This window comes from Triticum urartu, chromosome 3 (genome assembly GCF_003073215.2).
Source record: "Triticum urartu cultivar G1812 chromosome 3, Tu2.1, whole genome shotgun sequence".
NCBI lineage: Eukaryota > Viridiplantae > Streptophyta > Magnoliopsida > Poales > Poaceae > Triticum > Triticum urartu.
Genome location: NC_053024.1, coordinates 172,559,605 through 172,573,778, shown reverse-complemented (window position 1 = coordinate 172,573,778; position 14,174 = coordinate 172,559,605).

Genomic DNA, 14,174 nt, shown 5'->3' with positions numbered 1-14,174 from the left:
TAGCAAGTTAAATCTAGGTCAAATTTTACCGGGGCAAAAACTTGTTTAAGTTGATTAGACGGAACGGCGGTTTCGAAACGAAACTCCAGGCGCTTGAATCACCTGATTCCGATAAACGAGCGAGAAGAAAGACTAGAACGAAGATCGGATCTGAGATCACGATCGCGGAATAAATCCGACGAAAAGAAAGAGACGAACGGTTAAACGAACGGGCGTCGATAACCAGGAATAATCGGTGATCACGTTCGTTGAGATGAACGGTCCGAAAGAAGAACAAAACCGATCTAGGGTTTCGGAAAAGACCGAAACAAAAACCGGAAAAGAAACGGAAAAGAAACGGAACGGTTCTTTTGAGAAAAACCGAACCGGGGAAGAAAAAGAGAGGCGCGGCTACCTCGGGAGGCGGGGCTCCGGGCGGCGGCGGCTAGGGGCGGCGGCGGCGGCTTAGGCGCGGGGCGGCGCGGCTAAGGCGGCGGCTTGGGGCTGCGCGCTGCTGCTTGCTGCGGCTTAGGAGGAGAGGGGCTTGGGGTTTTGATGTGAGGAGAGGGGGGGTGTTGGGGTATTTATATAGGTGAGGGGGGATTTACTTGGGGTAGGGGCAAGCAAAAGAAAAAGAAACAAGGAAAGAGGGGGGGCTACCGGCCTAGAGTCCCGCTGGGACTCGGCCTGGGGCGGTAGCGCTGGCTGCCTCGCCTGGCGCTTGGCGCGCACGCGGCTGGGGCTGGGGCCTGGCCGGCCGGCCTGCTGGCTGGGCCTTGGCCCAAGGCGCTGCGAAGACTTTTTTTTATAGATGCGCGCGCAGAAAAAAAAAGAAAAGAAAACTAAACGAACTCCGAAAAAATCTAAAGTAAATTTTCCCCGACTCCTAAAAATGAGCCGAACAAAATGAACTTTACTCGGGACCTAAAATGCAATTTTAGAAAACGCACATTTTTCCCTATCCAAATAAAATGCAAATAGAACTCCGGCAAACAAAAATTTGATCTATTTATTAAATCTTCATTTTTCCTCAATTTTGGGAAAGTCATATTATTCCCTCTCTTATATTTTTGATATCGGAAAAATTATTGAAGATGAAATAAATAAATCAAATGATCCTCTTTTTTCAAATTCGAGAAAACTCTCAAATATGAAAATAACGAAATCTCCAACTCTCTCCGAAGGTCCTTGAGTTGCGTGAAATTTCTAGGATCGACCAAAATGCAAGAAATATGATATGCATGATGATCTAGTGTATAACATTCCAAATTGCAAATTTGGGATGTTACAAACCTACCCCCCTTAAGATGAATCTCGCCCTCGAGATTCGGGTTGGCTAGAAAATAGGTGAGGGTGGTCCTTGAGCAAATCTTCTTCTCTTTCCCAGGTGGCTTCATCCTTTGAGTGATGGTTCCACTAAACTTTACAAAACTTGATAACCTTGCTGCGAGTAACTCTGCTGGCATAATCGAGAATCTTGACTGGCTTCTCCTCATATGTTAAGTCATCCTTCAACTAGATCGCTTCAAGTGGTACTGTATCTCTTAGCGGTATCTCCGCCATCTCGGCATGACATTTCTTCAGCTGAGAAACATGGAATACATCATGAACTCCTAACAGTCCCTCTGGTAATTCCAACTTATAAGCGACTTCTCCCATACGTTGCAAGATCTTATATGGTCCAACGAAACGCGGTGCTAACTTTCCCTTAACTCCAAAGCGCTTAACTCCTCGAAGTGGGGATACTCGAAGATAAACCCTGTCTCCGGTTTCGTAAACTGTCTCCTTGCATTTAGAATCTGCGTAGCTCTTCTGCCTGGACTGGGCTACCTTGAGCCTATCGCGAATCAACTTAACTTTCTGTTCAGACTCCTTAATCAAATCTGGACCAAAGAATTGATGGTCTCCAACTTCGTTCCATGACAACGGTGTCCTGCACCTCCTTCCGTATAAAGCTTCGAAAGGTGCCATCTTCAAACTGGTTTGGTAACTGTTGTTATAAGAAAACTCCGCATATGGCAGGTTATCGTCCCAACTAGATCCATAATCTAGTGCACAAGCTCTCAGCATATCTTCCAAAATCTGATTGACTCTCTCGATCTGTCCATCTGTCTGCGGATGAAAAGCTGTGCTGAACTCTAGTCTGGTTCCTAAAGTTCCATGCAACTGATTCCAAAATTTTCAGGTAAATTGGGTTCCTCTATCTGATATGATACTTCTCGGAACTCCATGCAAACAAATGATCCTAGTCATGTATATCTTTGCCAACTTAGCACTGGTGTAAGTGGTCTTAACTGGAATAAAATGTGCTACCTTTGTCAAACGATCAACTACTGCCCATATCGAATCGTAGCCTGCCTTTGTCCTGGGTAGTCCTGTGATAAAATCCATGCCTATCTTATCCCACTTCCATTCGGGTATCGGCAATGGTTGTAACAATCCTGCTGGCTTCTGATGCTCTGCCTTTACTCTCTGACAAACGTCACAAACTGCTACATATGCTGCAATATCCTTCTTCATTCTTGTCCACCAAAATGTTTCCTTCAAATCCAAATACATCTTGGTATTCCCTGGGTGAATCGAATACGGTGAATCATGTGCCTCTTGCAAAATCAACTTCCTGATCTCCGGGTCATTGGGCACATAAACACGGTCCTCAAACCATAAGGTATCGTGCTCATCCTCACGAAATCCCTTTGCTTTTCCTTCAATCAATTTCTCTTTGATAGCGGCAATCTCCTTGTCAGATTTATGAGCTTCTCTGATCTTATCCATCAATGTTGACTGAATCTCCAATGCTGCTACATAGCCTCTCGGAACTATTTCCAAACATAGCTCACGAAGGTTTTCTGCTAACTCCTTAGGTACTTCTCCTGTCATTACCATATTGACATGGCTCTTACGGCTCAATGCGTCAGCTACTACATTAGCTTTTTCGGGATGGTAATGCAATCTCAGGTCATAATCCTTGATGAGTTCCAACCATCTCCTTTGTCTAAGGTTCAACTCCTTCTGCGTGAAAATGTACTTCAAACTCTTGTGATCCGTGTACACCTCACAATGATTTCCAATGAGGAAATGTCTCCACGTTTTCAATGCATGCACTATGGCTGCTAACTCCAAATCATGCGTGGCATAATTCAACTCATGAGGCTTCAGTTGCCGTGAAGCATACGAAACAACTCTTCCTTCCTGCATAAGCACTGCTCCAAGTCCTCGACGTGAAGCGTCGCAATACACCTCATAATCCTTGGTTTGATCTGGCAAAATCAACACTGGTGAGGTAACCAAGCGTTTCTTCAACTCCTGGAAACTAGCCTCACACTCCTCAGTCCATTTAAACTTAGTATCCTTCTTCAACAATTCAGTCATAGGCTTTGCTATCTTTGAAAAGTTCTCAATGAATCTCTGGTAGTATCCTGCAAGTCCAAGAAAACTCCGGATCTCTCCAACTGTCGTTGGTGATTCCCATTCAGTTACGGTCTCAACCTTAGTGGGGTCAACTGCTATACCTTCTCCGGATATAACATGTCCAAGAAATCCAACTTCCTTCAACCAAAACTCACATTTTCTGAATTTGGCGTATAACTAATGTTCCCTTAGCTTCTGCAAAACCAAACGCAAATGTTCCTTATGCTCCTCTTCATTCTTTGAATAAACCAGGATGTCATCAATGAACACCACGACGAACTTATCCAAAAACTCCATAAACACTTTGTTCATCAGGTTCATAAAATAGGCAGGTGCCTTAGTCAATCCAAATGACATAACGGTATACTCATACAGTCCATATCTTGTGGTGAATGCTGTCTTAGGTATGTCCTGCTCCCGAATCTTCAATTGATGGTACCCTAATCGCAAATCGATCTTGGAAAACACTTTAGCTCCTTGCAAACGATCAAACAGATCATTGATCATTGGTAGTGGGTACTTGTTCTTGATGGTTACTTCATTCAATCCACGGTAATCAACAACCATCCTTAATGATCCATCCTTCTTTTCCACTAGAAGTACTGGTGATCCCCAAGGCGAAGAACTTGGGCGAATGTAACCTTTATCCTGTAACTCCTTAATCTGATTCTTAATTTCTACCAAATCCTTTGCTGGCATCCGGTACGGTTGTTGGAAATATGCCCTAGAGGCAATAATAAAAGCATTATTATTATATTTCCTTGTTCATGATAATTGTCTTTATTCATGCTATAATTGTGTTATCCGGAAATCGTAATACGTGTGTGAATAACAGACACCAACATGTCCCTAGTGAGCCTCTAGTTGACTAGCTCGTTGATCAACAGATAGTCATGGTTTCCTGACTATGGACATAGGATGTCATTGATAACGAGATCACATCATTAGGAGAATGATGTGATGGACAAGACCCAATCCTAAACATAGCACAAGATCGTATAGTTCGTTTGCTAGAGTTTTCCAATGTCAAGTATCTTTTCCTTAGACCATGAGATCGTGTAACTCCCGGATACCGTAGGAGTGCTTTGGGTATGCCAAACGTCACAACGTAACTGGGTGACTATAAAGGTAGACTACGGGTATCTCCGAAAGTGTCTGTTGGGTGACATGGATCAAGACTGGGATTTGTCACTCCGTATGACGAAGAGGTATCACTGGGCCCACTCGGTAATGCATCATCATAATGAGCTCAAAGTGACCAAGTGTCTGGTCACGGGATCATGCATTACGGTACGAGTAAAGTGACTTGCCGGTAACGAGATTGAACGAGGTATTGGGATACCGACGATCGAACCTCGGGCAAGTAACATATCGATTGACAAAGGGAATTGCATACGGGGTTGATTGAATCCTCGACATCGTGGTTCATCCGATGAGATCATCATGGAGCATGTGGGAGCCAACATGGGTATCCAGATCCCGCTGTTGGTTATTGACCGGAGAGTCGTCTCGGTCATGTCTGCTTGTCTCCCGAACCCGTAGGGTCTACACACTTAAGGTTCGGTGACGCTAGGGTTGTGAAGATATGTATATGCAGTAACCCGAATATTGTTAGGGGTCCCGGATGAGATCCCGGACGTCACGAGGAGTTCCGGAATGGTCCGGAGGTAAAGAATTATATATAGGAAGTGCTATTTCGGCCATCGGGACAAGTTTCGGGGTCACCGGTATTGTACCGGGACCACCGGAAGGGTCCCGGGGGTCCAATCCCGGAGCGCCCCATGGGCTGAAATAGGAGGGAACCCAGCCCATAGTGGGCTGGGGCGCCACCCCCTATAGGCCCATGCGCCTAGGGTTTCCACCAAGGAAGAGTCCAAGTGGTGGAAGGCACCCCTAGGTGCCTTGGGGGGGAGGGAAACCTCCCCTTGGCCACCGGCCCCCCCTAGTAGATCTCATCTACTCAGGCCGGCGCCCCCCCCCTCCTTGGCACCCCTATATATAGTTGGGGGAGAGGAGGGATTGAAAACCCAGCCCCTGGCGCCTCCCTCTCTCCCCGTCACGTCTCTCTTCCTCGTAGTATTGGCGAAGCCCTGCTACTGTGACGCCCTGCATCCACCACCACGCCGTCGTGCTGCTGGATCTTCATCAACCTCTCCTTCCCCTTGCTGGATCAAGAAGGAGGAGACGTCTCCCGTCCCGTACGTGTGTTGAACGCGGAGGTGCCGTCCGTTCGGCGCTGGTCATCGGTGATTTGGATCACGTCGAGTACGACTACATCATCACCGTTCTTTTGAACGCTTCCGTGCGCGATCTACAAAGGTATGTAGATGCATCCGATAGCTCGTTGCTAGTTGAACTCCTAGATGATCTTGGTGAAACGAGTAGGAAAATTTTGTTTTCTGCAACGTTCCCCAACAGTGGCATCATGAGCTAGGTCTATGCGTAGTTCTTCTTGCGCGAGTAGAACACAATTAGTTGTGGGCGTAGATTTGTCAACTGTCTTGCCATTACTAGTCTTTTCTTGCTTCAGCGGCATTGTGGGATGAAGCGGCCCGGACCAACTTTACACGTACGCTTACGTGAGACCGGTTCCACCGACTAACATGCACTAGTTGCATAAGGTGGCTGGCGGGTGTCTGTCTCTCCCACTTTAGTTGGAGCGGATTTGATGAACAGGGTCCTTATGAAGGGTAAATAGAAGTTGACAAATCACGTTGTGGCTTTAACGTAGGTAAGAAGACGTTCTTGCTAGAACCCTAATTCAGCCACGTAAAACTTGCAACAACAATTAGAGGACGTCTAACTTGTTTTTGCAGCAAGTGGTTTGTGATATGATATGGCCAAAGTTGTGATGAATGATGAATGATCTATATGTGATGTATGAGATGTTCATGCTATTGTAATAGGAATCACGACTTGCATGTCGATGAGTATGACAACCGGCAGAAGCCATAGGAGTTGTCTTTATTCTTTTATATGACCTGCGTGTCATTGAGAAACGCCATGTAAATTACTTTACTTTATTGCTAAACGCGTTAGCCATAGTAGTAGAAGTAATAGTTGGCAAGCAACTTCATGGAGACACGATGATGGAGATCATGATGATGGAGATCATGATGATGGAGATCATGGTGTCAAGCCGGTGACAAGATGATCATGGAGCCCCAAGATGGAGATCAAAGGAGCTATGTGATATTGGCCATAACATGTCACGTTTATTATTTGATTGCATGTGATGTTTATCATGTTTTTGCATCTTGTTTACTTAGAACGACGGTAGTAAATAAGATGATCCCTCATGACAATTTCAAGAAGTGTTCTCCCCTAACTGTGCACCGTTGCTACAGTTCGTCGTTTCTAAGCACGCCGTGATGATCGGGTGTGATGGATCCTTACGTTCACATACAACGGGTGTTGACGAGCCTAGCATGTACAGACATGGCCTCGGAACACATGCAAAACACTTAGGGTTAACTTGACGAGCCTAGCATGTACAGACATGGCCTCGGAACATAGAAGACCGAAAGGTCGAGCATGAGTCGTATAGGAGATACGATCAACATGAAGATGTTCACCGACGTTGACTAGTCCATCTCACATGATGATCAGACACGACCTAGTTAACTCGGATCATGTAATACTTAGATGACTAGAGGGATGTCTAATCTAAGTGGGAGTTCATTAATAATTTGATTAGATGAACTTAATTATCATGAACTTAGTCTAAAATCTTTGCAATATGTCTTGTAGATCAAATGGCCAACGTAGTCCTCAACTTCAACGCGTTCCTAGAGAAAAGCAAGCTGAAAGACGATGGCAGCAACTATACGGACTGGGTCCGGAACCTGAGGATCATCCTCATAGCTGCCAAGAAAGATTATGTCCTACAAGCACCGCTAGGTGATCCACCCGTCCCACAGAACCAAGACGTTATGAACGCTTGGCAGACACGTGCTGATGACTACTCCCTCGTTTAGTGCGGCATGCTTTACAGCTTAGAGCCGGGGCTCCAAAAACGTTTTGAGAGACATGGAGCATACGAGATGTTCGAAGAGCTGAAAATGGTTTTTCAAGCTCATGCCCGGATCGAGAGATATGAAGTCTCCGATAAGTTCTTCAGCTGTAAGATGGAGGAAAATAGTTCTGTCAGTGAGAACATACTCACTATGTCTGGGTTACATAACCGCTTGTCTCAGCTGGGAGTTAATCTCCCGGATGATGCGGTCATTGACAGAATCCTCCAGTCGCTTCCACCAAGCTACAAGAGCTTTGTGATGAACTTCAACATCCAGGGGATGCAAAAGACCATTCCTGAGTTGTTTGCAGTGCTGAAATCAGCGGAGGTAGATGTCAAGAAGGAACATCAAGTGTTGATGGTCAATAAAACCACTAAGTTCAAGAAAGGCAAGGGTAAAAAGAACTTCAAGAAGGACGGCAAGGAGGTTGTCGCGCCCGGCAAGCAAGCTGCCGGGCAGAAGCCAAAGAATGGACCCAAGCCTGAGACGGAGTGCTTTTATTGCAAAGGGAAGGGTCACTGGAAACGGAACTGTCCCAAATACTTAGGGGACAAGAAGGCCGGCAACACCAAAGGTATATTTGATATACATGTAATTGATGTCTACCTTACCAGTACTCGTAGTGACTCCTAGGTATTTGATACCGGTGCCGTTGCTCATATTTGTAACTCACAGCAGGAGTTGCGGAATAAACGGAGACTGGCGAAGGACGAGGTGACGATGCGCGTCGGGAATGGTTCCAAGGTCGATGTGATCGCCGTCGGCACGCTGCCTCTACATTTACCTACGGGATTAGTTTTAAACCTCAATAATTGTTATTTAGTGCCAGCATTGAGCATGAACATTGTATCGGGATCTCGTTTAATTCGAGATGGCTACTCATTTAAATCTGAGAATAATGGTTGTTCCATTTATATGAGAGATATGTTTTATGGTCATGCTCCTATGGTAAATGGTTTATTCTTAATGAATCTCGAGTGTATTGCTACACATATTCATAGTGTGAGTACCAAAAGATGTAAAGTTGATAATGATAGTACCACATACTTGTGGCACTGCCGCCTTGGTCACATAGGTGTCAAATGCATGAAGAAGCTCCATGCAGATGGACTTTTGGAGTCTCTTGATTATGAATCATTTGACACATGCGAACCATGCCTTATGGGTAAAATGACCAAGACTCCGTTCTCAGGAACAATGGAGCGAGCAACCAACTTATTGGAAATCATACATACTGATGTGTGCGGTCCAATGAGTGTTGAGGCTCGCGGTGGCTATCGTTATGTTCTCACCCTCACTGATGACTTGAGTAGATATGGGTATGTCTACTTAATGAAACACAAGTCTGAAACTTTTGAAAAGTTCAAGGAATTTCAGAGTGAGGTTGAGAATCAACGTGACAGGAAAATCAAGTTTCTACGATCAGATCGTGGAGGAGAATACTTGAGTCACGAATTTGGCACACACTTAAGAAAATGTGGAATAGTTTCACAACTCACGCCGCCTGGAACACCTCAGCGTAATGGTGTGTCCGAACGTCGTAATCGCACTCTATTAGATATGGTGCGATCTATGATGTCTCTTACCGATTTACCGCTATCTTTTTGGGGCTATGCTTTAGAGACTGCTGCATTCACTTTAAATAGGGCTCCGTCGAAATCCGTTGAGACGACACCGTATGAATTATGGTTTGGGAAGAAACCTAAGCTGTCGTTTCTAAAAGTTTGGGGATGCGATGCTTATGTCAAGAAACTTCAACCTGAAAAGCTCGAACCCAAGTCGGAAAAATGCGTCTTCATAGGATACCCAAAAGAAACTATTGGGTACACCTTCTACGTCATATCCGAAGGCAAGTTCTTTGTTGCCAAGAATGGGTCCTTTCTAGAGAAAGAGTTTCTCTCGAAAGAAGTAAGTGGGAGGAAAGTAGAGCTTGATGAAGTATTACCTCTTGAACCGGAAAATGGCGCAACTCAAGAAAATGTTCCTGAGGTGCCAACACCGACTAGAGAGGAAGTTAATGATAATGATCAAGATACTTCTGATCAAGCTCCTACTGAAATTCGAAGGTCCACAAGGACACGTTCCGCACCAGAGTGGTACGGCAACCCTGTCTTGGAAATCATGTTGTTAGACAACGGTGAACCTTCGAACTATGAAGAAGCGATGGCGGGTCCGGATTCCGACAAATGGCTAGAAGCCATGAAATCCGAGATAGGATCCATGTATGAAAACGAAGTATGGACTTTGACTGACTTGCCCGTTGAACGGCGAGCCATAGAAAATAAATGGATCTTTAAGAAGAAGACAGACGCGGATGGTAATGTGACCATCTATAAAGCTCGGCTTGTCGCTAAGGGTTATCGACAAGTTCAAGGGGTTGACTACGATGAGACTTTCTCACCGGTAGCGAAGCTAAAGTCCGTCCGAATCATGTTAGCAATTGCCGCATTCTACAATTATGAAATATGGCAAATGGACGTCAAAACGGCATTCCTTAATGGTTTCCTTAAGGAAGAATTGTATATGATGCAGCCGAAAGGTTTTGTCGATCCTAAGAATGCTAACAAGGTGTGCAAGCTCCAACGCTCGATTTATGGGTTGGTGCAAGCATCTCGGAGTTGGAACATTCGCTTTGATGAGATGATCAAAGCGTTTGGGTTTACACAGACTTATGGAGAAGCCTGTGTTTACAAGAAAGTGAGTGGGAGCTCTGTAGCATTTCTCATATTATATGTAGATGACATACTTTTGATGGGAAATGATATAGAACTCTTGGACAGCATCAAGGCCTACTTGAATAAGAGTTTTTCAATGAAGGACCTTGGAGAAGCTGCTTATATATTAGGCATCAAGATCTATAGAGATAGATCAAGACGCCTCATAGGTCTTTCACAAAGCACATACCTTGATAAGATATTGAAGAAGTTCAATATGGATCAGTCTAAGAAGGGGTTCTTGCCTGTGTTGCAAGGTATGAAATTGAGCTCAGCTCAATGTCCGACCACGGCAGAAGAAATAGAAGAGATGAGTGTCATCCCCTATGCATCAGCCATAGGTTCTATTATGTATGCCATGCTGTGTACCAGACCTGATGTAAACCTTGCCGTAAGTTTGGTAGGATGGTACCAAAGTAATCCCGACAAGGAACACTGGACAGCGGTCAAGAATATCCTGAAGTACCTGAAAAGGACTAAGGAAATGTTTCTCGTTTATGGAGGTGATGAAGAGCTCGTCGTAAAGGGTTACGTCGACGCTAGCTTCGACACAGATCTGGATGACTCTAAGTCACAAACCGGATACGTGTATATTTTGAATGAAGGGGCAGTAAGCTGGTGCAGTTGCAAGCAAAGCGTCGTGGCGGGATCTACATGTGAAGCGGAGTACATGGCAGCCTCGGAGGCAGCACATGAAGCAATATGGGTGAAGGAGTTCATCACCGACCTAGGAGTCATACCCAATGCGTCGGGGCCGATCAAGCTCTTCTGTGACAACACTGGAGCTATTGCTCTTGCCAAGGAGCCCAGGTTTCACAAGAAGACAAGGCACATCAAGCGTCGCTTCAACTCCATTCGTGAAAATGTTCAAGATGGAGACATAGAGATTTGTAAAGTACATACGGACCTGAATATAGCAGATCCGTTGACTAAACCTCTCCCTAGAGCAAAACATGATCAACACCAGAATTCCATGGGTGTTCGATTCATCACAATGTAACTAGATTATTGACTCTAGTGCAAGTGGGAGACTGTTGGAAATATGCCCTAGAGGCAATAATAAAAGCATTATTATTATATTTCCTTGTTCATGATAATTGTCTTTATTCATGCTATAATTGTGTTATCCGGAAATCGTAATACATGTGTGAATAACAGACACCAACATGTCCCTAGTGAGCCTCTAGTTGACTAGCTCGTTGATCAACAGATAGTCATGGTTTCCTGACTATGGACATAGGATGTCATTGATAACGAGATCACATCATTAGGAGAATGATGTGATGGACAAGACCCAATCCTAAACATAGCACAAGATCGTATAGTTCGTTTGCTAGAGTTTTCCAATGTCAAGTATCTTTTCCTTAGACCATGAGATCGTGTAACTCCCGGATACCGTAGGAGTGCTTTGGGTATCCACAACGTCACAACGTAACTGGGTGACTATAAAGGTAGACTATGGGTATCTCCGAAAGTGTCTGTTGGGTTGACATGGATCAAGACTGGGATTTGTCACTCCGTATGACGGAAGAGGTATCACTGGGCCCACTCGGTAATGCATCATCATAATGAGCTCAAAGTGACCAAGTGTCTGGTCACGGGATCATGCATTACGGTACGAGTAAAGTGACTTGCCGGTAACGAGATTGAACGAGGTATTGGGATACCGACGATCGAACCTCGGGCAAGTAACATATCGATTGACAAAGGGAATTGCATACGGGGTTGATTGAATCCTCGACATCGTGGTTCATCCGATGAGATCATCATGGAGCATGTGGGAGCCAACATGGGTATCCAGATCCCGCTGTTGGTTATTGACCGGAGAGTCGTCTCGGTCATGTCTGCTTGTCTCCCGAACCCGTAGGGTCTACACACTTAAGGTTCGGTGACGCTAGGGTTGTGAAGATATGTATATGCAGTAACCCGAATATTGTTCGGGGTCCCGGATGAGATCCCGGACGTCACGAGGAGTTCCGGAATGGTCCGGAGGTAAAGAATTATATATAGGAAGTGCTATTTCGGCCATCGGGACAAGTTTCGGGGTCACCGGTATTGTACCGGGACCACCGGAAGGGTCCCGGGGGTCCATCGGGTGGGGCCACCTATCCCGGAGGGCCCCGTGGGCTGAAATAGGAGGGAACCCAGCCCATAGTGGGCTGGGGCGCCACCCCCTATAGGCCCATGCGCCTAGGGTTTCCACCAAGGAAGAGTCCAAGTGGTAGAAGGCACCCCTAGGTGCCTTGGGGGGGAGGGAAACCTCCCCTTGGCCGCCGGCCCCCCCTAGTAGATCTCATCTACTAGGGCCGGCGCCCCCCCCTTGGCACCCCTATATATAGTGGGGGGGAGAGGAGGGATTGAACACCCAGCCCCTGGCGCCTCCCTCTCTCCCCGTTACGTCTCTCTTCCTCGTAGTATAGGCGAAGCCCTGCTACTGTGACGCCCTGCATCCACCACCACGCCGTCGTGCTGCTGGATCTTCATCAACCTCTCCTTCCCCTTGCTGTATCAAGAAGGAGGAGACGTCTCCCGTCCCGTACGTGTGTTGAACGCGGAGGTGCCGTCCGTTCGGCGCTGGTCATCGGTGATTTGGATCACGTCGAGTACGACTACATCATCGCCGTTCTTTTGAACGCTTCCGTGCGCGATCTACAAAGGTATGTAGATGCATCCGATAGCTCGTTGCTAGTTGAACTCCTAGATGATCTTGGTGAAACGAGTAGGAAAATTTTTGTTTTCTGCAACGTTCCCCAACAACAGTTGCTTTGATATTGGGCCTGTACCTGGCAATAACTCAATCAAAAACTCAATGTCTCTATCCGGTGGCATTCCTGGCAATTCCTCAGGAAATACATCAGGAAAATCCTTTACCACTGGTACTTCTTCTTGCACAACTCCTGTTAGGCAGTTTACTTGTGTCCTGTTTGGCACATGCCGGGATACATACTTGATCCTTCTTCCCTCTGGTGTGGTAAGCAAAATTGTCTTACTGGCGCAATCGATGTTTCCTCCATACATCGACAGCCAATCCATACCTAATATCACATCCAATCCTTGAGATTCCAATACTATTAGGTCTGAGGGAAACACATAGTTACCAATCCTTAATGGTAACCGATCACACCATCGTCTGGCCATAAACTCCGCTCCTGGTGAGCTTACTAACATGGGTGACCTAAGGGCTTGGGTTGGCAGGTTATATTTATCCACAAATCCCCTTGATATGTATGAATGTGATGCACCAGTATCAAAAAGAACAAGTGCAGTAAATGACTTAACCAGAAACTTACAGATTACTGCATCGGGCTGATCTTCAACCTCCTCCACATTAACGTGGTTTACCTGTCCCCTATTGAAAGGGTTCGGCTTCTTCCCAGAGCTTCCATTGCCATTTCCATTCTGGCCTTCGGGACATTCATTGGCATAATGTCTGGTCTTGGAACACTTGAAACAAGTGACTTGACTCAGATCTCTCTTGGTTGGGGTCGATGGGGTGGTACGGTTCTGGTCGTTGCTTCCTCCATTCCCATTACCATTCTTGTGGCCATTATGGTTGTGCGAGCTTCCTCCTCCATGGGTATGCTGAAACTGAAATCCCGGTTTAGGGGTAAAACGGGGCTTCTGCTGGGCTCCAGAGTTATACTTCCCCTGTCCATACTTCCTCTTGCGGTTCTCAATCTGCTGTTGCTTCCCTTCAATAATGATGGCACGATCTACCAACTCCTGGTAGTTGTTGAAACTCGCTACCATCAACTTCATGCTTAGTTCATCATTCAGTCCTTCCAGAAACTTCTCCTGCTTAGCTGCATCCGTAGCAACGTCATCTGGGGCATAACGTGCTAACTTGCTGAAATCGTCAACGTACTGGCCAACTGTCCTTCCTCCTTGGCATAAGTTGCGAAACTCACGCTTCTTCATGGCCATAGCTCCTGCTGAAACATGGGCAGTGCGGAAAGCTTGCTGAAACTGATCCCATGTGACAGTGTTAACTGGGTAAGTGGCTGTCAAATTCTCCCACCATGCTGCCGCGGGTCCGTCAAGCTGGTGAGCGGCA